Source organism: Chelonoidis abingdonii, chromosome 11, assembly GCF_003597395.2.
Source record: "Chelonoidis abingdonii isolate Lonesome George chromosome 11, CheloAbing_2.0, whole genome shotgun sequence".
In the NCBI taxonomy this organism is placed as follows: domain Eukaryota; kingdom Metazoa; phylum Chordata; order Testudines; family Testudinidae; genus Chelonoidis; species Chelonoidis abingdonii.
In genome coordinates, this window is record NC_133779.1 from 52,373,449 (window position 1) to 52,398,793 (window position 25,345).

The window sequence follows — 25,345 nt, forward strand, 5'->3', positions numbered from 1 at the left end:
TGCTGACGTATTACTGTGGCTCTTTGGCAACGTACATTGGTAAATTCTGGCTCCTTCTCAGGCTGTGTGGATTCTTTCTGCAGATCAGCCCTAAGGTACGGCCTTGCCCATCCCCCACATGGGGTGCTATTCTAGAGGGGTCAGGTCAGTTTCCCCTCGAGAGATGCGAAGCCAAACTGATCCATAGTCAGGGTTCAGGTCCCATCAGAATCATGAAATTGGCTTAAAACCAGCCCCTTGTGGGGTCTGCGGCTTGGCCATGTGGGTTGGAGTCGCATTTTCCAGTTTTTCTCCGCAGCCCAGGGGTGACTGAGCTCCTTTCTCGGCCACGGGGGTTGCTCCAGGTCAGAGATAAGGATCATTAGAGCTCACCCTAAACCACACCTGATCCAGGCTCCTTCAGAAAGGTGCAGGGTTCCCATGATGCAGCTCAGAGAGTCAAGGGTCCCCAACCTCCAAGCCACCTATTCCCAGCCCTCCAGCGACGCGCTGCCTGACCCTGGCTAAGTCATGCCGCTGCTCCCTGCCTCGGTTTCCCCATCCATAAAGCAGGGCTATTGGGAGACTCATTAACAGCGGACGTCTCAGGCCTCTTGCATGGCGTCCCGACGTAGAGTCATGCTTGCCTGACACCTGCACAAGGACATCCAGCCGCTCACTTGGCGCCATCCAGGAGCAGCGTGCAAATGTCTCCTGCAGGAAACAGCCAGTCGACCAATCCGAACCCGCCTCCTGCTGTTTCTTTTTTCCGCTGGAGTCCTTAAGCACGGGAAGAAAGAGCGAGAGAGAAAAGGTAAAATGCATCCAGATGGGAAAATGATTAAAAAAACAGATCTCTTTATTTTTAGCTTGTTTTTTCTCCCCGTCTGGCAATTTCTGGGCCGTGTTGCTAGCTGGGAGATGGGCAAAAACAGCCTTAGATGAGAAGGGACTGAAAAGCCAAATGCTTTTTAGCTTGAAGCCCTCGAGGAAAGAGAAACATAAACAACGTGGAGAGAGAATGGCTTCGTCGGCCTCCTCCTGGATCGGCCTCTTGGATCCAAAGCAGCTGGGCCGAGATGTGGGGAGAGTATTCAGGGTGCTTCCCTCATCCCCCCTCCCCCGCAGAGAGAGAGCAGGGAGTGAGGTGGGGGCTGCCTTTTAAGCTGTGTGTGGAGGCAAGAGCTCATAGCTGGGTCAGTAGAAACAGCCCAGCTGGGAATTTGGGAGCAGCCTGTCAGGAGCCTCAATTTTTGGAGTGGGGAAAACTGGTTTGAAAGAATTAAAATGGGCCAGATCTCAGCTGGTGTCCATTGGCCATAGCTCCATTCGAGTCGATGGGGGCAGCTCCCCAGCTGGTGTGAATGGGCCATAGCACCATTGACTTCTGCTCAAGCCGTTGACACCAGCGTGGGGATTGGCCCGCTGGATTCGGTGCTAGTAGGGTTGCCAGGTGTCCACTTTTCCACTGGAACACCTGGTTGAAAAGGGACCCTGACGCCTCTGGTCACCACTGCCATTAAAAGTCCTGTGGGTGGTGCAGTGGGGCTAAGGGAGGCTCCCTGCCTGCTGTGGCTCCGCGCAGTTCCCAGAAGCAGCAGCATGTCCCCTGCTCCAACTCCTAGGCGTAGGGACAACTAAAGAGCTCCGCATGCTGCCGCTGCCCCAAGCACCGGCTCTGCAGCTCCCATTGGACGGGAACCGCAGTCAATGGGTGCTACAGGGACGGTGCCTTTGGACAGGGCAGTGCACAGAGCTGCCTGGCTGCACTTCTGCATAGGAGCCGGAGGCAGGACATGCTGCTGCTTTTGGGAGCCATCTGAGGTAAGTGCCACCTGGAGCCTGCACCTGTTCCCATGCCCCAACCCCCTGCCACAGCCCTGATCCCCCTCCTGCCCTCTGAACCTCTTGTTTCCATCCCATAGCACCCTCCTGCACCCCAAATCCCTCATCCCCAGAGCCTGTACCCCCAGCTGGAGCCTTCACCACCCCCATCTCCCCTGCCCCAGCCCGGAGTCCCCTCCCACACTCCAAACCCCTCCACCCCAGCCCACCCTCCTGCACTCCAAATCCCTCATCCCCAGCCCCGCACCAGAGCCTGTACCCCCAGGTGGAGCCTTCACCCCCCCATCGCCCCAACCCGGAGTCCCCTCCCACACTCCAAACCCCTCTGCCCCAGCCCACCCTCCTGCACTCCAAATCCCTCATCCCCAGCCCCGCACCAGAGCCCACACCCCAACCCCCTCAGCCAGTCCAGTGAAAATGACTGAGTGAGTGAGGGGAGGGAGTCTCGAAGAAGGGGCGGAGGCCTCAGAAGAGTAGCAAGGCAGGAGCGGGGCAGTGGTGTTCAGTTCTGTTTAAGTAGAAAGTTGCTAGGGAGGGTGATGGCTTGGCATCCCCACTGCCCAGACTTGTCAGCAGGCACTTGGCTGCAAGCAGGGAATGTCAGTGGGGCTGCTGGCATGTGCTACGGTTACCCACAGGCCCCAGCCCCTCACTGAGTGGGGCCTTCCCCTGACCCAGGCTGCCCAGCACCGGGGGCTTTGAATACTCCCCCCAACGCAGGGCAGGGGACTTGTTTGTCTGACCCGTCTGGTCATCGGGCGGAGATAACGAAGGGAAACAAAGCCACCACCCTAATGAGGCGGGAGAGCGTCTCTTGGGGGGATCTGACCCTCAATAAGTAACTGAATCAGACAATCTGGCTGTATTGGAAAAGCATAACAAGGAAGGTCTTTTATGACCGATCCTGACCCACAGGTGATTATTAGCCTTGTAACATGTCTGCACTAACACTGCCTGAGGAATCATGGATACTCACTGACACTGCGCTTTAAAGTCTGTGACCGAACAGAGGAAGAAACAGGTTTTCTCCGAGACAGGAGGAAAGGCAGTTGCTATCTATCTCCAGTGAACCTGAGGCTGGGCCTACACTACACACTTACTGCAGTATAACTACGTTGCGCCGGGGTGTGATAAATCCACCCCCCTGAGTGATGTAGTTACACCGACGTAACCCTCCGTGTAGACAGCGCTATGGGAGAGCGTCTCCTGCAGACATAGCTACTGCCTCTCGCAGAGGTGGAGTTACTAAGCCCTCGGGAGAGGTCTACACTACACACCAAGGCAAGTTTGTAGTCTACCCCTGCTCTGAGCGAGGTGTGACCCAATCCAATGGGAGCCCAGTTATATATAAATCATCAGGAGGTGGGGAATCCCCAGGCAGGGGAGAACGCCAGGGCTCAGCCTGAGTCTGAGGATAAAACAGGGAATTTAGGAAGATATACAAAGCCATCAAGGTGTCTCTCACTGGACAGTCACAAGGAGCCAGAGCTCTTGCAAGCTGCAACAGATGGGTCCTTCAAGCAAAGGGGTCTGAAATCTGTAGGAACTGAATATCATAGGTGCCAATTCCATGGGTACTCTGGGGCTGGGGCACTCACGGAAAAAAAATAGTGGGTGCAGCCGATCAGCTGTTCGGCGGTCCCTGCCAATCAGCTGTATGGCAGTGGGCAGGAGGCCGTGGTGGGAGGGTGAGGAGTGGGACGAGGCGGAACAAGGGTGGGGCCTTGGGGGAAGGGGCAGAGCCGGGGTGGCTCAGACCCAGAAAAGAAAAGTCGGCACCTGTGCTGCTGACTGTAGGTGAGAAAACTGCTTAGGCAAAGATCGTTCAGCTGGGAAGACAAGGGAAACCAGCCCCTTGTGCTGGTGCAGAAGGGCCTGACTGAAAGTCAGCAGTGGGTGGGAAGGAAAAGATCGGTTCAAAATATACCTTGACCCAATCAGGAGGAGGGTGGTGGTGGGGAGGAAGGATTGGATGCAGCAAAGCAGGAACGGGGCTCACGTCCCTGCATCTGCTGCAATTCCACCTTGACCCCAGGAGCAGGCGCTGCCTGCTTCCTCACAGATCATGCTGGCTCTGAGGAGCAGGACTGATGGCTGGTGTGGCATGGCATGGGACCCCCTCTGCCAGCTGGGTGGGCACTTTGCCTTTATTCCAGATCTGGGAGAGGAGAGAAGGGGGCAAAGGGTTTCAAGCTGAATTTCAGGTTGATTTGCATTTTAATAAGTGAGTCCTCCTCCTCCTCCTCCCACCCCCCCAAGGGGCCGGGTGTGGAAAATGAAAGCGGGGCCTGACACAGGAATTTATCAAATGTCGCCTTATGAGGAATTATAGCTACTGGGGCTTTAATAAAGCAGCATGCAGCCTCCCCCGGGACTGAGTGCTTGGAGGGGGGGAAGGGGAGGAATAATGTGGGGGCTGAGGAAAGGGACGGGTGAGGAGGAGACTTTGCGGGATCGATTCTCCTCTCCCGCTGGGTTTACAGCTGTGCTGTTAATGGAATCAGCCCCAATTGACTCCCGCATGAGGGGAGGGGCAGTGAAGTCCCAAAGGGACAGGGCGGGATGTTGACTAGGAGATTCCTCCCTTGGTGTCCCGATGGCTCCCACCAGCTGCAGCGTCTCAGGGCACTTTGCAAATTCGGGATTTCTAGATGATTAAAGCGACTCACAGGGCAGTCGAGGTCAGAGCCGCGAGGAGATTCCAATTCCAGCCACACACGGGGATTCTCCTGACACACCAGGTCTCGGAGTCATGGGGTGCATCTCAGCTTCCATTCAAAGGAGAGGACGTCCCTAGCCCTGGCATCGGGACGAAAAGGTGGAGGAAGTGGCCCCTAAAGGCTCTGGACGCAGAGGGAGAATAGACAGAACCCAGCATTGATTGTTCAGTAAAATCTTGGGATTTTTGAAGAGTTGGGGTTGGCGATACCACAAGAACCCAGGAGTCCTGACATCGAGTCCCCCTCATGCTAACCGCTAGTCAACACTGCTCTTCCAGAGGTAGAAACAGAAGCCGGGAGGCCTGACTTGCCAGGTCCCTTGCTCTAACTGCTAGACACCACTGCCCTCCCCCTGCCAAGATTAGAATGCAGGAGTCCTGATGCGCAGCTCCCCACCCCTGCATTCATGCCCCTGTCAGCCAGTTTTTCTGAAGTGATCAGCACCCCAATTAAAACAAAATAGGTGCCTCAGTTTCCCCACCTATGCAATGGGGACAATGCTATTTCCCTGGCTCACCACAGATGCTGTGCGGATAGAGGCTTAATGATTGGTGGGGGCCTGGGACACTTCAGTGTGTGGACCGGTATAGGGGGACTAGGTTGGCCCCCCCAAAACTCATTTCACTTGTGGGCATGGGCACTGTGTTTGTTAAAGACCGGGAATCCTCAGAGGCACCTTGTTACGTCATTAAAAAACAGACAAACCTTCCCTCCCTCAGTGCTACGACACCCACCCAAAGAATTCACAATCTAAACAGGCAAAGGCCTGGGAGGGGAAACTGAGGCACAGCATCTGGCCCAGGGGCAGAGCATCAGGGAAACGGAGGCACAGCAGCTTGCTCAAGGACAGAACTGAGATGCAAACACAAAGCTGCTGACCCCCAATCTAGTGCCCTCCCCCCAGAACCATGGAGCACTGTTACTGAATTTCCCTGCCCCACTGGGGCACCCTACATTTCTGCCCCCCGCCCCCTGTTTCCAAGGCCATGTGGGTTGGGTATATGATTCTGCCATATAACTGAATTACAGGGCTGGAAGGCATCTCCAGAGGCCATCCAGTCCCAGCCCTCACGCTGCTGCAGGATTATGTATATCTAAGAACACCAGGCAGGCTAGTGATGTCTCTTCCTGCCCTGATCTTACGTGAGTGCCACAGGGCTTTGGCAAAGCTGGCCAAATGGACAGAGTCAATAACGCAGCAGTCCTGGCCCTGCGGCCACCCAGGCCCTCATCACCATTCTTCCCTCTCTGGCTTTTGATGAACTCCTTTCACAGCATCTCCAGGCGGCTGATCTAATCTCCTGTAATTTCCCTACTGATCTCCTGGCTGCTCCTGCTTTCATGCAGCTGATCAGATGCTATAAGAAACCTCTTTCATTCCCATCCCTTCTTCCTTGGCAGATAAAGAAGCGCATTGGCATTTAGTGGAAAGAGAGAATAAACAAGCCCTGGCTTGGAGCGTGCAGTGGTGCTGCGTCATTTGGTAACTTATACGCCTCGGGCCCTGGGAGCTGAGAGATCTATTTTTTATTTATCATCTTTACTCAGAAGAAAAGGGGTTCTGGTTACACTGGCAGATAATAATGATGATGATGATGGTAATCATTGTCATCATCATACATAGCACCTGCTTTATAAAATGGGGAAACTGAGGCACGGGGAGGGGAAAGCAACTTATCCAAGGCCAGAAGGGACCATTGTGATCATCTAGTCTGACCTCCTGTACAACACAGGCCGGAGAACTGCCCCAAAATAATTCCTAGAGCAGATCCTTTAGGAAACCGTCCAATCTTGGTTTAAACGTCAGTGATGGAGAATCCACTTGTGCAAGGTCACCAGCCAGTTGCAGAGGCAGGAATGGAACCCAGGTGTCCCCTGTTCTATCCACTTGACCACACTGTCCCCACCAGGCAGAAGATCCAGAGGTTTCAAAGGCAGAAGGCCCATTCTCACAACCCAGAACTCCTCCCCCAGACAGTCCTGTTGCTTGCAGTGGAACTCAGAGCATCAAGTTTCAGAGGAGACATCCGAGCTGCGCTATTAAAGTCTCCCAGTGAAGTAGGCTCCTCCACATCTCAGATCCCCCAAAATCCTGAGAGCCGCTTAGAAATCATGAGATTTTAAAAACCTAATATATCACAGGGCCCTTTTTTAATTCACCTTCTGGCTTTTGAGGCTTTTGAGCATCACATTCTCAAACTTTTCTATGCAACAAGGTCTAGCAATTTAATTTGTTTTTTCTCCATGAAAGCTGTGAATCATGCGACTCCAGGAGCTGGAGCTTTAAACAAAAAACATTCTGGATATCCCTCGGCAAGGAGTTCACAAGGTTAGTTCCCTTTGTTTGGTGGAAAGTACCACGTATGCCCAAAAGGGAGTGACACATTTAGGTGACTGGTAAGGGAGGCTCAGGAACCTTTCCCTTCTAGTTGACCAGTTCCAATTGTTATGGAGGGGGTTGGGCAGTTCCCCACACTTTTGTCTTTGATCTATGGACAGTCAAGCCAACTCCTGGAAGCTATTGGGTGTGATGATCAATTTTCATTCAGGCTAAGGGAGGGGGGCAATTAAATACTCCTTTGTTTAGTGATAGCTGAAACAATGGAAATCCATCACCCATGAACTAGAACGTATGCAAGCCTGGGCAGTGGCTGGGACATGCAGTCCAAGGAGTTCCCCAGGGGTCTGGTAAGAAATGCAGGGGAGAGGGATTGATTTGATTGCAGCTGTGCATGACAGAAGGAAATAGTGAGAGAAGGCAGTGGAAAGCCAAGGAGACAGCTGGATCAAGCATGACCCTGAGAAAAAGCTGAAAGAAAGAGAGAGAGCTTTTTGGGCAGAATGTTGGCTGAACAGAGACTAGGAATTGTGAGCAAGGAAATAATCTCCTGCTGATTCTTTCTGTGCCCAGGGAACCAGGACTTTAGGTACATTCATTGTATATAAAGAGGATGGCTTCAAAGAAATACCTGCCTCCATCATCAATTTCCCCTCCTAACCAAAAGGACCTGCAGGACCCTGAGAATGGGCTCACCTCCCACGCTGAAAGAGCGCAGTCCAGTTCTGGCTGGTGGTACCTGTAAGTTGGGCCAATATCTATTTATTGGGTGGGTCTCAGTCCAGTTCCCAACGGGACAGGTGCCTGCAACACGAACGGGCACTAACTGCACTTCCCACTTGAGAACTGACCAAGGACTGGCTGGACCACGGACACTGGAGTCGCTGTGCTGGGGGGATTGTGTATCTGTATGATGCTTCCCAGTGCTGTACCTGTTCCCAGGGGATGAGCAGAGGAGTCTAGTCTCAGGGTGGGGTGGGTGGTTTCCATCTGGCCTCTTTCACCAGCAATACATCCCCAAGTAGCCCAAACTCAGCAGCGGCAACGCAGCAAGTGGGGTCATGACCAGGACCAGCATCTCAGCCCGCCTGCTGCCAGTTTGCAAGGTGGGGAGGCAAAGCTTGCTCGTGGCTCCAGATCTTCGCAGGAAGGGAGATGATTAGCGGCAGAGCCGAGCGCTTGCCCGGAGCCCCTTGAATTATTCAGTTATTCGAATTTGAGGGTTATTAAAACTCTGCCACGTGCAGCTTTTGTTTTATTATTTGGGAGAAGGGGAGTTTGCAGTGGAAGGGAAGAGACCGTGGTTCGGTTCAGAGCAGCGTGAGTTGCTTGCAAGGCCTGCGGTAGAGCTGAATGAGGAACCCAGGAGTCCCGGCAGTTGAGAGCTAGCGCTTCACAGCTTGAAAGATCCCAAAGTGCTTAATAAACTAAGATCAAAGGTTGGCACCTAACCCAGAGAGCCAGCCCCACAGCTGCCATTGGGCAACACTCCCTTCCCAGAGCTGGGACTAGAGTCTAGGAGTAGTGACTCCCAGTCCCCTTGCTTTAACCACTAGACCTCACTGCCCTCCCAGAGCAGGGAGGAGAACCCAGGAGTCTCGTCTACCAGCCTACCCTGCTCTAACCACTAGACACCACTGCCTTCCCAGGGCTGCAACTAGAACCCAGGAGTGCTGACTCCCAGCCCGCCCCCCCTACTCTAACCACTAGTCCCCGCTCTTCCTCACTCCTTGGTGTTGCAGCACATAGGAACCTGGTCACCATGTTGCAAAGCTGGGCCATCCGCAACTGAACTGGCTGGTCCCTGCTGGAGTAAAGTAAAGCCCTTTACTCTTCTCCTGCAAGCCAGGGAGGGAACCTGTAGGGGGCGCTGGTGTCAGCACTGATGCATGCCGTGGGCTGCAGCCTAGAGGGAAGGTCTGGCATGGGTTATTGCTACCTGTATCTAGAGGCCTCACCTGAGAACCCGCCATGGTGCCCAGTGCTGTACGGACGCACATAGGCCCTGCCTCCAAAGAGCTTGTGATTTAAATAAACCAGAGTGGGAGGGGAAACTGAGGCATGGAAATGGGAATGGGACTCGCCGAAGTTCAGTGACAGAACTGGGAAAAAACCCAGTGCTGCCTTCCAGTCCAGTGCTCTACCCATTACACAACACAGCCTCCCACGGGAACTGGCTGCTCATGGCAGGGGGCGGGGGAGTATTAGAGCATTTCCCTCCCAAATTTCCCACCCCCCGATACAGGGGGCACTAGATACGAATCATCCTGGGATGGTGAACGGGACCTGGGCAGTCTGTGTAGGGCAGGGGCGGCGGGACAGGGTACATGCCGGGGGGCGGGTAGTGGGAGATGGTGATGCCAAACTCTGAGTGATGTCGGCATTGTTTGCTGGCAGGCGGTAAGCGGCCTGGCCCTGGGCCAGCGCCTCCTGGAAGCCGCGGCTGCTATTGAGCGGGGAAGAGTAAGGAAATCTGACCTTCCCCCCACTGTAATTACATTTCCCAATGAGCTCTGGGAGGGGGAAGGAGATAAGAGCCCCTCCCCCATCTCTGCGGTTTGGCATTATATCGCAGGAGGCAGATGTTACCCCCCACCTGCCACAGACAGAGCTGGGCTGGACCCCCTCCTGGACCCACTATACAAATCAAAACCACCCCGGACTCCTGGGTTCTCTTCCCGGCTCCAGAAGGGGAATGGCGTCCTGTGGTTAGAGCAGGAGGGGAGGCAGAATCAGGACTCCTGGGTTCTATTTCCAAGTCTGGGAGGGGAGTGGGATTTAGTGGGTCAAAGCTGGGCAGAGGGGTGATCTGGGAGTCAGGACTCCTGGGTGCATTTCGGGGTGGGAGTGTGGCCTGCTGGGAGGGGGTCTCTGGGGTCCCCTTTCTCCTGCTTTTCACTTTAACCTGTCTATGCCTCGGTTTCCCCAGCACCACAGTGAGGATGATGCTCCTGCCTGAGGCTTAACTCTCGCAAAGCAGTGCAGTTGTTGTGACTCCCAGGGACAGGCTCTGTGTGTGTGCATGTGTGTGTGTGTGCACCCAGGACCAGGCTGGACACATGTGTCTGTCTCCTTTCTAGGGCCAGAGTGTGTTTGTTTCTCCCAGAGCCAGGTTGTGTGTGCGTACACAGGTATTGTGTGTGTGTGTGTCCATGGGGAAGTGAGGAAAAAAACCCTTCCTTGGACCAGATGGTTCCCAACCAAAATAGCCCAGCAATTAAAGCTTTAAATACCCTGGAACAGCAAATTAAGATGCTCAGAATAAAGATGTACTTTCTGTGTGTCGAGTCTGACAAACAGCCGGCAAGGGGCCGAGGGCGCCCCGTCTCCCCTCACCTTCCAGGCATTCAGCCTGATCCCCAGCTCAGGGCTGGCAGGAGGGGCTGTGGATACAGGGGACTGAGAGGTGAGCTGCCAGCCCTGAGAGGGGAGTGGGTTTAGTCTTCAGGGGAAGGGACTGCTAGGCAGGACTCCTGGGTTCTCAGCTGCAAAAGGAGAGTGGGGCTGGGTGGTTAGACTGCTGAGTGGCGGATGGGATTGAGAGTCAGTTCACAGGGTCCAAGCTGAGACAGGACCATTGTGATCATCTAGGCCAGGGGTGGGCAAACTATGGCCCGTGGGCCACATCTGGCCTGCAGGACCGTCCTGCCAGGCCCCCAAGCTCCTGGCCAGGGAGGCTTGCCCCCGGACCCTCCCCCATTATCCCCCTCCTCCGCAGCCTCAGCTCGCTCACTCCACAGCCGATGCAATGCTCTGGGCAGTGGGGCTGTGATCTCCTGGGGCAGCGCAGCTGCAGAGCCCAGCCTGACCCAGTGCTCTGTGCTGCATAGTGGTGGCGGCAGTGTGGCCTGGCTCCAGCTGGGCGGAGCGGCTGTAGTGCTGCCAGCTACCGGTGCTTCAGGCAAGGCAGTAAGGGGGCAGGGGAGTTTGGGGTGGTGGTCAGGGGGTGGGGGTGTGGATGGTGGTCAGGGGAGGAACAGCGGGTTGAATGGGGGCAGGGGTCCTGGGGGGGCAGTCAGGAAGGAGGGGTGGTTGGATGGGGTGGCAGGGATTCTGGGGGCAGTCAGGGGACAAGGAGAAGGGTTGGTTGGATGGGGCTGGGGTCCCAGGGGGGGCCATCAGGAATGAGAAGAGGGGTTGGATGGGGTGGTGGCAAGTCCGGGGACAGGGAGCGGGTGTGTGTGGATGGCGCAGGGATCCCAGAGGGGCCATCAGGCAATGGGGGGCAGGAATGGATGTGGCAGGAGTCCCCGGGGGGAGGGGGGGACAGATAGGAGGTGAGGGCTGGGCCACAACCCCCTCCCCTAACCGGCCCCCCATACAATTTATGAAACCCGATGCGGCCCTCAGGCCAGAAAGTTTGCCTGCCCCTGATCTAGACTGACCTCCTGGATAACACCGGCCAGAGACCTGCCCTGACATAATTCCTAGAGTGGAGCTGTTAGAAAAACATCCTGTCTGGATCTAAATGTTGTCAGTGATGGAGAATCCACCACGCCCCTTTTTAAGTTGTTCCAAAGGTTGATGGCTAAAATTTACACCTTATTTCCAGTCTGAATTGGTTCAACTTTAACTTCCAGCCACTGGATCTTGTTCGACTTTTCTCCGCTAGATCCAAGATCCCATTATCGAATGTTTGTAGGTACTTTTAGACTTTGTTTTCTTCCGGGTCATTAATAATAATGTTAAATAGTAGAGCCAAGAACCGACCACTGCGGGATCCGACTTGAAACACGCTCGCTCGAGGTTTACAATGACATTGTGTGACTTATCAGTTAGCCGGCTTTTAATCTATTTAATCTGTACCATGTTCATTTTGTATCTTTCCATTTTTTTGTTAATGAAAATGTCTTGAGGTGCCGAAATGAAGTTCCTTGCGGAAATCCAAGTGTTTTATATCAACGCTATTTCCTCTCTCAACCAAATCTCATCTAAAAAGAGATCAAATTAGTTTGACAGGATCTATTTCCATAAACCCACGTTGATTGGCATTAATTGGATTACCCTTCTTTAATTATTTATTAATCAAGACCCATATCAGCGGCTCCATTATCTTGCCCGGGGTCAATGTCAGACTGACAGGTCTATAATTATCTGGGTCATCTTATTTACCCTTTCTAAATATTGGCACAAGAATTTTCTTCCAGTCTTCTGGAACTTCTCCAGTCTTCCACGGCTTATGGAAAATGAAAATTAATAGCCCAGTGAGCTCATCAGCCAGCTCTTTTAAAACTCTTGAAGGCAAGTTATCCAGACGTGCTGTTTAAAAAAAATGTCTAACTTTGGTAGCTGCTGTTTATCCTCCTGAAATAGAAGTGGATTGGACAGAGTATCATGCCATATAACTACATCATCTGCTTTTCTCCTAAATATAGAATGGTAATATTTATTAAACACATCTGCCTTTTCTGTGTTATTACAGACACTCCCCGACTTACGCAAGCATTCCGTTCCGCCTTGCGTAACTCGAATTTTGCGTAAGTTGGAAACGTATCTCCGACCATTACGCACAAAAAACAACCAACCAACCAAACAAAAACCTCCTATCTCTAGCTTACAGAACTTTTTCCATAAGTGCAGATTTGTGTAAATCGTATCTTAGAATCACAGAATGTCAAGTTTGGAAGGGACCTCAGGAGGTATCTAGTCCAACCCCCTGCTCAAAGCAGGACCAATTCCCAACTAAATGATCGCAGCCAGGGATGTGTCAAGCCTGACCTTAAAAACCTCTAAGGAAGGAGATTCCACCAGCTCTCTAGGTAACCCTTGTGTAACCTGCGGAGCGTCTGTATTGATAATTCAACCATTTCTATCTCATAATTAACCAATACATTGCAACAATTATTTTTGTTCTTCATACACTTAAATAACTCCTCCTTATGGTCCTGAACTCTGCTTGCTTTTGATGTCTCCTTGTGTCCCTTTTCTTCCCTTATCAGTTTTCTACAATTCCCAGCTTCTGATTTATATTCTGATCACTTTCCCCTTTCTGCCATTTGTTGTATATATATTTTTATTCTGAGAGGGGAGTGGAATCTAATGGTCAGAATAAGGGATAGGGAATCAGAACTCCTATTTCCAGCTGCAGAAATATGATGATATCTAATGGTTAGAGTGCTGAGGGTGGTGGAGAAATAGGAGTCAGGACTCTTGGGTTCTATTCTGAGCTGCAGAAGGAGAGTATGGTACTGGTAAGAGTATAAGGGGATGGGTATCAGAATTCTTGGATTCTATTCCCAGCTCTGGGAGGGAAGTGGGCTCTAGTGGTTAGAGTAAAGGAGTGGGAGTTAGGACTCATGGCTTCTGTTCTTGGCTGTGGAACAAAAAAGTAGGGTCTCATAGTTAGAGAACAGGGACAAGGGGAGGCTGGGAGACGGGATTCCTGTCACAGACTTGCTGAGTGATCTTTTTCATGCCTCAGTTTCCCCATCAGTACAAGGGATAATGCTACCCTGCCTCACAGGGAGCTGGGAGGAACTAATCGGACCCTGTTTGCCAAGCTCCATAGAGATGCTGAGCACAACGGAATGGGCTCTGTCTGAGCCCATCAGCTCAAAGGGGGCTCCCTTGGGAGTGCCCCCGCCCCAGCCTCTTCCTCCCTCGCCAGCACTGTGTGACCCATGCATTATTCATCCCCGTGGCTGCTTTTCCCGGCCCCAGGGGCAGGCTAAGCGAGTTACTCTGATCGCCAGTCATCTCCTGCCCTCGTGATGGATGGGTTCATATCCCGCCAATTACCTTCGCAGTGGCTGGTTGGGTCTCCTCACTACCTTGGCCCCAGCTCTGCATCACATCCATTTCCCCTGATACCCCTCCAGCCCAGAGTGGCTGAGATGTGCTACCTGGGCACAGGGAAGGGGCTCCCAGCCCTGGCCATCCAGGTAAGCATCTCACTCCTCTGGTGCCCTCTGTAAGGTCAGTGCTGAGACACCTGACAGAAGAGGCATTTGCTGCAGGGGGTCCTTAGGAGGCGCTCTCACCTCCAAGATGGAGCTAGCCCAGCCCTCAGGTGTGGACTATAGGGGGCGCTGTGCTGCTGGAATTTCTACCCCAGAGACCCTGCCCACCTGGAATCATTACAGACCCCGGTGCACTGTCAGGGTGCTTAATCCCCCTGTTCCAGCCAACTTTCAACTTGGGAGGATCACATTCTGCCTCCACGGGCCATTTCCCTTGCAGACTGTATTCTTCACAGTCCAGCTGCTCTGGTCTACCCCAGAGCTGGCTGCATTTTGGTGCTGGGAGAGCAATTCCTGTGCATCGTTGTGTGAGGCTGTTAATGCCAAGTCACAGTGCATCCCTGACACTAACCCCTCCCCCGCTCCTCCCCAGGGTTTCTCAGCTGCAGTCGCATTCACCCCAGCAGCCCCTGCAATGTGGAGAGCTGGTTCCAGAGTGTATCAGGGGCTGTCTGGGTGAAGCAGCAAACAGCTGGGGCTGGGGCATGTATTCATCCATCCAATTAGACAGCTGCAGGAGAAAGAGGGGGGCTGGCTTGGGGGGCCTCCCCCCAGCTCTCCAGGTGTAAGACAAAGCATCTGCGACTGAGTCCTCCCTCCCCCAGACCCCTGATACCAGCCCCCTCCCAGGGGCAGCAGAGCAGGGCCCCTCGCGGAGAAGTACCTACCTCTCAGTCACCAGCAGGCAGGGGAGGTGCCGCTTCGCAGCAGGCCGGCTGGTGCGGAGCAGTCAGGCGCTTGGTGCCCTATGGCAGCTTCTTCCTGGCCCTGGGCTGGGGGAGATAGGCTGGAGGGCTGCTCTCTCCAGCTCCCCCCAGGGATGCGTGGGGAGGGGGGAAGGTTGGGAACAAAACTCCAGGGGCTGAGCTCTTGGTTCTTGACCCAAGCTGCTGCTGGGCGGTGCCCCATGCCCGGGTACTGTCCTTGTCTTGTCAGTCCAGTCCCCACGGGCGCTAACTCAGCTCTGTCGGTGGCCTGCAGCAAGTCATGCCCCTGCTCAGTGCCTCAGTTTCCTCTCCCACCCTGTGCCAGCGAGCTCTGGGGGCAGGGCCTGTCTCTCACCCTGTTAGTGCAGTGCCCGGCACAGCTAGGCCTGCGGGCCCTACCCTCGCACTGGGAAAGGCAGAGGTTAATCCCCTGGGCTGGGATTTGGCCCGGATCACAGGGTTCACAGCTTGGCAGCTAGGCAGCATGCCAGGGAGCTCTGTTTTGTGCCAGTGCTGGGTTCTGAACTGGTACATAAGAACGGCCAGACTAGGTCAGACCAAAGGTCCATCCAGCCCAGTATCCTGTTTCTGACAGTGGCCAATGCCAGGTGCCCCACAGGGAATGACCAGAACAAGGAATCACCAAGTGATCCACCCCCTGTTGCTCATTCCCAGCTTCTGGCAAACAGCGGCTAGGGACACCATCCCTGCTAATAGCCATTGATGGACCCATCCTCCATGAACTTATCTAGTTCTTTTTTGAACCCTGTTATGGTCTTGGCCCTCACAACATCCTCTGGCAAGGAGTTCCACAGGTTGACTGTGTGTTGTGTGAAGAAATACTTCCCTTTGGCTTGTTTTAAACCTGCTGCCTATTAATGTCATTTGGCAACCCCTAGTTCTTGTGTTATGAGAAGGCGTAAATAACACTTCCCTATTCACTTTCTCCACACCATTCAGGATCATCCCCCCTTTGCTGTCTCTTTTCCAAGCTGAAAAGTCCCAGTCTTATGAATCTCTCCTCATATGGAAGCCGTTCCATACCCCTCTTCATTTTTGGTTGCCCTTATCTGAGCCTTTTCCAATTCCAATATATCTTTTTCGAGACGGGGCGACCACATCTGCCTGCAGTATTCCAGATGTGGGCGTACCAGGGATTTAGAGAGAGGCTGAAAGGGAAGAATCTCCCGCCCTGAACTCCCAGCCCCTGGCACAGTACCGCACTATAATGCTTCCCTAGCTTTATTCACCCCTCCTGTGCCCTGCTGGCTAATGCCACCTGGCCCAGACACCCTGCCCCTCATTGGGCCCTTCAGCCCCTTGCTGGCACATCTCCCACCCCCTCACAGCTGCAGTCCAGAACAGCAAGTGTGACTGATACCCTCCAGCCAACGCAGCTGTGAGAACCGCCCCCCCCAGCCTGGTGGGGCACCCCATGGAGGTTTGGGGGGCTCATTAGCTGGCATGGGTCTCTATAAATGCCCCCCCTTCCCATGCCCAGCTTCCGCCCCTCGCCCCTCCTCTAGGCGTGAAAGCTCAGCCGTGCCCTGGGAAATTGCTTCTTCTGTCAAGCAGTAAATCAGTTTGTTCATTGCACTGGCTAATGCAACATGGAGAAGGGGGGCACGTGGGGGCGGGCACGTGGAGGCGGGGAAGCACCATGCAGGTCCCTTCAGGTCGACCCGGCCTTTGCTTTAAATCCATGAGTGCCAGGCCTGCCCCTTCGCTGGGCACACCACCACATCGGGGCAGGCAGCCCCACTGACTGGGGGTGGCTTTAGGGTCCCCTCCCCGCATCCAAACCCTCATTAATGCGGTTGCATATCCAGTTAGTCCATTAGCGGGATTAACTCCCTGTCTGAAGCAAGGGCCCTGGGGACCAGGAGATGGGAGCCGTTCTGGGTGCTGAACGGGGGTTCCCAGATTTCCTGCGGGTGGCTCAGCGGGGGAGGGGGTGGGGGCTTAGGGCCAGAGCAGCAGGAGGGTGATTTAGGGCTTGGGGGGGCCAGGCCCGGCCCCATCTCTCCAACCAGTCCTCACACCACAGCCAGCACTGATTTCCCTGGCCTGTTTCAGTGGGAGACGCCACAGACCTATCGCCCTGAGCCTGCACCCTTGGATGCCCCTGGCTGCCAGCAAGGGCACAGTCTTGATCCTGAGTGCCCCCTGTGGTGCCCAAGGATGGGTGAACGTCTTTCACCACAGGACCCAGAAGTGTGGCAGGGTGAGGGGCTGCAGGAGGGAACGAGAGCAGGGCAGGAGATCGGACCCGCTCCTCGGCTGGCAGCGATGTGCTCCCCAGCCACCACTGTGCCAGCAGGCTCCCCACCGGGCGTCGGGCTTGGCACGGAGATGAAGGGCCTGGAGTGGGAAGAAAGGAGAGAGAAGAGCGGGGCGGGGGGAGCACGTGACTCAGCGTCTGTCTGGCAGTGGGGGGCGGGGGGAGATGGAGGAAGGGGGGGTGGGGCCCCTATTTGCTCTATGCCACCCCAGAGGGCAGGGACATATGGTGGAGGGTCCATGCAGCAGCCCTGGGAAGCCGAGCTTGTGGGGAGGAGAGGTCACAAGAGCAAAGAGTTTCTGGGGGTCTCCGCCTAGCCATGCCCCACAGAATGGGACACAGGGCCTGAGACCCTCGATTGCCCCTCGGGACAGGGGGTCCCTGCAAGACAGGCCAGGGCCAAGGCCCTTGGGGGAAGCTTGCAGCTACAAAGCCGATCAGCGGAAAAGCCCAGGGCCCGTCCCCTAGCATGCATGACCCAGCCTCTGTCCCACCTCCCGTCGTGGTCGTAGGACGGGTCCTGGCTGGGGCAGCCGTGCAGGAATCCCACCGGGGCAGGGAGAGGAATCTGGCCCATCCCACCCCAGAAAGAATCCCAGCTGCCGTGGGGAAGAATGGCCTCTCTGTCATCTGCAGCCCACGCTGGGCGCTGGGCTCCTGTCGGCAGAAAAAGAGCCATGGGGATCCTGCCCCCTGGTGCTGGCCTGGCCCTGAGGAACATGGGACCCCTCCGCTCACTGGCCCATCACAGCAGAATCTGGACCCTGGGGAGCAGGCGTGGGGAGTGAGATCTCTCATGTGCTGATGGGGAAGGAAGGGCAGGTTCGCTATCACCCAGGCAAGCGTTGGAAGCCCAGATCAGGGAAGGAGGGGTTCTCCCCCACCACGTTCTAGGGACTGGCTTGTGCCACCGCCAAAGGTCTTTCTTTGTAGGCAAAGGCCAAACCCTGGCTCCGGAGCAGGGTGTGGGGCAGTCAGTGGCTATTGTGGAGCGAGTGCCTGTGCCCTAGGAACTAGGATGAGATCCCCCCCAAACGCAGCCCCCCCCCGCAGGAGCCTTCGGGTGGGGGTGTCGGAACCCTGGGGGTTTGGCTCCCAGCCTCAGCTGGTCTTGACTGTCCACAGAGCCTGCAAAAAGGGGGAGGGTAGCTCAGACAGGGGAGGGGGGAACTGGGACTCCTGGGTTCCACCCAGTGCTGGGAGGGGAGTAGAGTCTAGTGGTTAGAGCAGAGACTTGGGTGCCAGGATGCCTGGGTTCTCTTCTCAGAGAGAAACCCTGCAAACAGCAATGATGGCTGCACCTACAGCACCAGGCCTGGCGCCCTCTGCCTGCTCCCCCAGCCGCATTCCTGCCTGCGTGTGCGTGGCTCTGGCCAGCCGCATGCCTGCCCTTCATTCCACAGCCCCCGCTGCATTCCCGCTGCGGGGGTCAGCCAGAGCCCAGCTGGGCCACGCCCTCACTTGCACCCAGCCCCTTGACTCCGGTGCTGAGTCCCAGTGAGCCTGGATTCCCCTTCCCCCCATTGAGCCACCTGCCCCACCTGGGCACAGAGAGGCCCAGGGCTCTGGTAATGGTCCAGATGCTGGAGCAAACCAATGGTGTCCCTCTGCCTTCCACCACTGTGCCAGCCTCAGCCACCTCCCTGATGGACCCCCAACAAATGAGCCCACCCCCCCATGCCCAGCTCTGACCCGCAGCCCCCTGCTAGCCCAGCCCTGCCCCTCCCCAGCTCTACCAGTGCCCCTCAATCCCGACCCACAGCCCGGCCTGTACATGATTTAGGCCTCTCTTGCTGTGGGGTGCCACAGGAATGGGGGGATCCTGGCTTAAGGACTAGAGTGAGGCCCCCAAGTCCCATGGAGCAAGTGAGGGGGCCAGGTCCCAGCTAGCTTTGTGCCCATGTGATGAGCGGTGTTCAGCCCTGGTGGTACCAGCTCAGGGATCCCCGGCTCAGCCCCATGGTGAAAGCAGCTAATGGGGATCCCGAAGCCTATCAGGGTCTAATAAGGTAGGAGGCTGAGCACCCACCCTCTGCAGGGGCAGGGGGGCATTAGCTTTCCCCACACTCCACTCCCCTGCACCTCCTAGGCTCTGGGACCCCCTCAGGCCTGGCAAGGACGGGTGGCTTTGTGGTGGCATGTGCCCTGTCACTCCTGGGGGCAGCCTGGCCAGGAGCCCCCATGGTATGGGGTGGTGACTCTGCTGCCCATCACAGGGGGACCACCGGTCCTTGGAGGGATCCCAGGAGTAGGAGCTGCAGAGGGGGAGGTTCTTGTGCTGTCAGGGGGCAGGAGAGGCTGGCGCTGGGGCAGCAAGAGGGGTGAACAGCTCAACCTAGGTAGGGGTCGGGGGAAAATGCCCTCTGCCCCTGTTGGTTGTGGGGGGTGGGACAGGGAGGGGGTGCTGGGGGTATCAGGGGATCAGTGGGGCAGCATTGAGCAGATCCAAAAAAGGGGGATCCCTGCTTCCTGGGGGGGGTGACATTCCCCTGCCCCCCAACAATGATCCCTGGGTGGGAGGTGTCAGCCCAAGAGCCGCCAGTGGCGGCATGTAGCACTTTCATTAACTGTACTCAGCTGGGTTCCCAGGCCCAGCCGTGTGAATCCGTGGGAGGGGGGGGACCCCAGTGCTGCCTGTGCCAAGAAGCCGTTAATCTCTGGGAGCCGAGGCCTCATCTGCCTTTGCAGCTCAGTGGCTGGTTTTAATTAAAGGGGCTTTAATCTGCATGGCTGTGGGGGATGGGGAGAGCAGGGTGTGCCAGGGAGACAGAGACAGTGCTGGGAACGATGGGGATCTTGGGAGCACTGCCCTCACAGATCCCTAAGCCCCCCGAGATTCCCAGGGAACTTTAACTGGGGGTCAGATGACACTCCAGATAGTGGCTGAGTTTGCTGCTGATCTGTGAGAGCCGTGCTTCCAGGGATCTGTGCCAAGCCCAACTAGATTGCCTGCCTCCTAGTCCTCTGACTGCTAGGTACTCCTCTCCTAGAGCTGGGATAGAACCCAGGAGTCCTGACTCCCACCACCCCCCTGCTCTAACCACTAGGCCCTGCTGCTCTCCCAGACCTGGAGATAGAACCCAGGAGGCCTGGCTCCCAGGGCTTTGCTCCCCTCCCCCTCCCAGAGGTGGGAACAGAACCCCACTTGACCCAAATGGATTTTTAATGCCCTATTTTTAACAAAATCTTGGAAAAGGTCCTGTTTAAACCTGGGCAGCTATGTTGGAGGGGGGCTGAAATAGAAGGCAGGAGACTTTCACCACTACAGCCAGCCCTAGCCCCATCCCAGGCTGGGTGGGGCCATCTGATGATCCTCCTCAAAATCAAGACTGGCTGAAAAATCATGAGATTAAAAAAAAAATGAAAATCAGTGCTGGATTCTGATTCACTAGTGCCTGGTCTTTGACCCTTTTGAGGTCAGGTTTTCCACCATCACGTGGGCTAGAAAACTCCCCCTTTATGTTTTATTGGAAGCCGAGATTCTCCTGAATTCCCATGACTCCAGGAGCTGGGGCTTTACAAAAAATCAGGAAACTCATCAATATTATCTCTGGTACTTTTCTGGCTCCCATTACTGCACAGCTGAGCATGTCCCAGTCCTTAATGTATTCATCCTCACAGCCCACTCCAGATACCAGGGCGGCTGCTTTTCTGGAACCTATTGGCTAGAGCACTGTCCTGGGACTCTGGAGACCAGGGGTCTCCTCCCAGTTCTGCCACTCTGGTGGGCGACCTTGGGAAAATCATTTCGCCTCGCTGTGCCTCAGTTTCCCCACTTGTAAAATGGCTCTAATGATATTGGTCTCCTCTGTAAAGTGCCCATACCCGTCTCTGGTCTTCTCCTTGGACTGTCAGCACCTTGTGGCAGGGACTGTCCTGTTTTCTGTTCTGTGTCTGTGCCGCGCGTAACCCAATGGGGTCGTGGTCCATGAATGGAGTGTCTAAGTGCTACCGTAATACACCTAATAAATGCCATCCAGCACCTCATATAATGGGATCCTGGTCCATGAATGGAGCGTCTAGGTGCTACCGTAATACACCTAATAAATAACGGTCAGCGCCTGGCACAATGGGGTCTTACTCAGTGACTAGGAGCTGTTCCGATACAGATAATAACAAATAATATCCACAATCTGGAGGAAAAGTGCTCAGGATCATTATTTTGCAGACGAGGAACTGGACTTGTCACCATTTCAGGGCTAACCCGACCACTGCCCCTAACCAGAGTCCTGCCAACCCCGCCCCATCTTCTCTTCGGGGGTCTAAGAGGCCACTGCTTGAGTTAGCCCAACCCATCAACCACTAATGCACCCCCCCTCTGCCCCCGGCAGCTGCAGTGTTTTCAGGTGGCTGCTCTCACTCGAGCCTGGCTACTTTGAACACAGAGAACTCCACGGGACCCCTACGGCTAGGGCTACACTTGAAACGTTTGCTACTGTAATGCTGGAGGGTGTGGGGGGGATTAATTTACCCCATTTTTATGCTGGTGAAGGCCATGGCCTAGACACCAGCAAAAAGTCCTTTGGCCAGGATGGCATCTTTGGTCCCATCAGCTGGCTAAAGCAGGGTTGGGTGGTCTGGCCTAGTGGTCAGAGCTGAGCAGCAGACCCACCCCTACTTTGCACAGACAGGTCCTGGAATGGTTTTAACTAGGCTGACTAAGCACTGACTCTGTGAGTGCTCTGGGGCTGGAGGACCCACGGGGAAAAAAAACAGTGGGTGGTCAGCACCCACCAGCCACCCGCCAATCAGCTGGGAGGCGCTTGGGGGAAGGGATGGCATGGGGGTGAGATCTGGGAAGAGGTGATGCGAGGGCGGGGCACTCTCAGGGGAGGGGGCGGGAAGAAGTGGAGAGAGGGCAGGGCCTTGGGGGAAGGGGCAACGCATTGGTGGAAAGAGGTGGGGCGAAGGTGGGGCCTTGTCGGAAGGGGCAGAGTGTGGGCGTGGCCTCAGGGTGGAGCTAACACCCGGAAAAAATGGAAGTCAACCCCTATGCTAGGGTGCCTCTACCAATTGGGGCCCCAAGGGATGCTGTGTCAGTCCAGCCCTCCTGGTAGCTCCCTCAATACAGGGTCTGTGCAGCACTGCATGGAGCCGGACACTATTAGCCATCTCATTCCCTTGCAGTGTCAATAAGGCCCCTATCCTCCAAGCTGCTGAGGTGCCTGACTAACTTACCTTGAAACCCATGGGAGGGAGACACCTCTGTGCTTAACCGAACAGGCTAAGGTCCCCCAGTGATCATGTGCCTGTGTGGGGATTTGAACTTGGGTCTCCCACCCTGACTACTGCACTAGCCTGTCTCTTACTGAGGGCTGCTTTTCTCATTCTATTGGCAAACAGGCACCAGCCTGTTCCTGGCTGGCAGAGAAGCCAAGGACTGACTGGGCCATGGAGCCCAAGGTGCCAGCCGAGAAAGAATCCCTCTGGCTCTGGGGACAGGCTCCGCTCTCCAGTCCCTTCCACCAGCTGGCTCAGAGCAACAGGAGCGGGGGCAGGGTTAGGACTATGGAGAAGATTTAAGAGACAAACGAAGTGTCTCAGAAAAGCCAGGCGCCATAATCTCGCCGGCTTAAGGCCCTGATAGGTGCTGAAGCCGCATGGATCTCAGGGCTCTGCAGGATTCCCATGCAGAGCTGCTCTCATATCCACTGATGTGGCTGGGAAAATCACCCAAATCCTCATCCCGCCGCTGGGGATTGGGAATGAGGCCGGCTGACCAAGCCGGGAAGGTGCCTCAACAGGGGGCGCTCTGCTGCTTGTGGCATGCCCCAGGTTACGCTTAGCAGCAGCTGGCTTGGGTCCATCCAGGTGTGATGCTGAGGAACAGCACCGGGGGGGTGGTGGGCAGTGGTTAGAGTTCTGGGGTCAATTCCTTGCTCTGCCACAGACTGCGTCTATGACCTGCGGCAGGTCACAGCCCCTGCCCGTGCCTCAGTTTCCCCATCTGTAAAATGGGGCTTATGTCACTACCCACCTAGGTAACATGCTTGAAGGGCTTGGGATGACAGAGCGAGGGGTTATTGTCACATGAGGGGCATTCCCCAGCGACGCAGCTGGATGAACAAAGGCCCCGTCGCCAGGGGCCAGGCTTTTACCCCAATCCCACTGCTGGGTGCTGTGGATAGAGCCTTGATGCACTCAGCTGGGGGGTGGCCATTGCTGGGGCCAAGGGACAGAAAGGGGCTCGGGCCTCTGCACTCTTCCCCTCTGTGCCATTGCAGGAGCAGCCGGATCTTTCCCTGCATGCTCTGCTTCCCTCCAGCCAATGCCCCCCTTGGGGTAAAATTTGGGGGTAGGTCTGCCACAGCCTGATGGGCCAGGCTGGGGGTAAGCTGGGGGGGCCCCCTGTGTCTGGAGGAGCAGCCAGCCTGTCTGCAGCTGGCTGCAGAGCTGGGGACCCCCAGGTGCAGCAGAAGCAGGTGCAGGCCGAAGGGAGACAGCAGAGGAGAAGTGACACTCTGTGACACCCAGGAGCAGCCCGACTCCGAGAGGACGGATGGGCGGGCGGCGAACGCAACGGGCACAGATCTGGGCTCTAATCCTGGCTCTGCCACAGACTTCTTGGGGGAGTCACTTAATCTGTGCCTCAGTTTTCCCAGGTGTAAAATGAGCTAGGGAGGCTCCCCTTGCCCAGTCGGACTGTGAGCTCTCTGGGGCAGGGATTGGGTGGGCCCTGCTCTAACTAGCAAGACGAAAGGGAGTGTTTGGTGCAGGGTGACGGGACATCAGGGGCATCCCAGGCGGGAGGTTTCTACACACAAGCGATTTCCCTGCCGAGCGTGAATCAGGGGCTGGAGGAGGGGGGTGTCTGGCAGGCCTCAGAGATGCTCTCATGTCATTGTGTGATGTGCTGGCAGGCGCACCCTGGCAGCTGGGGCTTGTCTGTGCTGCCCCTGCTCTCAGGGTTTGCAACAGGGGTTAGCAGGCAGGAGCACAAAATGAACAGCCAGGAGCTCCTGGGTGTGCGTCCCAGCTCTGCTGCTCCCTTACTGGGTAGCCACCAGCCCTGTCCGTGCCTCAGTTTCCCCATCTGTAAAAGGAGGGGCAGGGGATAAATATAGTGCTTCCAAAGGGAAAGCCTGAGGGGCATTATTGACTGGGGGGAGTGGGCGGTATTGGTGGGATTTCAGGCTAGTGAGGGAATGACCCCATTTGGGGTCTCTGGAAGCCCTACTCCTCTAGGAACCCCCAGCCCCGCGAATGGCTCTGTGTGGGGGAGACTGGAGTGATATAGTAGCCCAGGCCCAGGCTGAGCTGCTCACTCGATTGCTTTGTTTCTCCGTCACAAAACAAGAGCCACCCCGCCTTGGTGCAGCTTGCTTCCCTCTCGGAAACCCGCTTCCTGCAGCTGCTGCTGGCTCCGCGGGGGAAGGGGGCAGGAACTGAAATCGGTAATGCCGGCCCGGCCACCTGCAGGTAGAAACCCATGGGATTCACCCAGATTTAACCGGAAGGCAGGGCTCCTGGGTTCTGATTCTGGCTACAGGCAGGCAGTGTGGTCCAGTGGTTAGAGCAGCGGGGGGTGGGAGGGAGTCAGAACACCTGGGTTCCGGTTCTGGCTGTGGAGGGGCGTGTTGTCTAGTGGTTAGATGGGGAGAGGGACGGTCTGACAGCAGACGTACCTGGGCTCTCTCCTGACTTCTGGGAAGAGAGTATGTTCTAAACAGTCAGAGGTAGGTCCTGGAAACCAGGACTCCGGGGCCCTATTTCCAACAGTGGCTTGCAGCCTAGTGGTTAGAGCCGGGGAGGACACCTGGGTGCTGTGCCAGCTCTGCCAATCACATGCTGGGTGGCCGCGGACTGGTCACCCATTGGCTAACAAGGCCGAGATGACGGGCGCCATCAGCGCGTGGGTGATCATTATGAATCACAGCCCTGCCAGCAATATGATGGCAACAGGTGGAAAAATCCCTCCTCCACATATCAGCCGCCTGGCTCCTTGGGGCTGTCACAGTGCCTCTGGTAGGTGTCTAGCCCCATGGCAGGGCCTGATGAGCCCTGGCTAGGGGGCAGCTGTCATACAAAGAATCCCTTGCAGATGAATTCATCCCCAAAGCCCAGATCCCAGCTGAACAACCAGCCCTTGTCTTTATACCGGGCCAGAGCAGACCCCTGGCCTATCTCCCCACCCTGTCCTTTGGAGGGACCCACAGGCCCAGGGCTGGGGCATGGAGCCATCTCGAGGCCTGCACAGTGAGAGGAAGCCAAGCGCCATCTGTGTTTTGGCTACCAGGCCTTTTGGCTTCGGCTCCCGTTGAAATCTTGTCAGCGACTCAGCACTCCACCCCCAGCTGGGCCTGTTCTCTGAAACGCGGCGGCTGCATCCCGAAATGACAGCTCCTCCAGTCACGTCAGCCCGGGTAAAGGAACGCAGGACTCGGCAGAGCTTGGCAGACCCCAGGCTCTGACAGCACTAGATGGTTCAGAGGAAGGTGTCAGAGCCCCACAGTCCTGTCTCCCCCCGTCACATCCTGACCGTCATAATCAGGGATCGGCTTAACCCCAGAAACAGG

The 25,345-nt window shown here is 55.8% G+C and overlaps 1 protein-coding gene across 1 annotated transcript in view; it reads left to right on the plus strand.

Annotated features, from left to right (window-relative positions):
* Positions 1-23,222, plus strand: part of LYSMD1 (LysM domain containing 1) — an 85,645-nt gene extending 62,423 nt beyond the window's left edge. The window contains exon 4 of the transcript XR_012656854.1: positions 23,211-23,222. The gene's annotated coding sequence lies outside the window, so the exon portion shown is untranslated. The remainder of the gene's footprint in view (positions 1-23,210) is intronic.
* Positions 23,223-25,345: the final 2,123 nt, after the last annotated feature.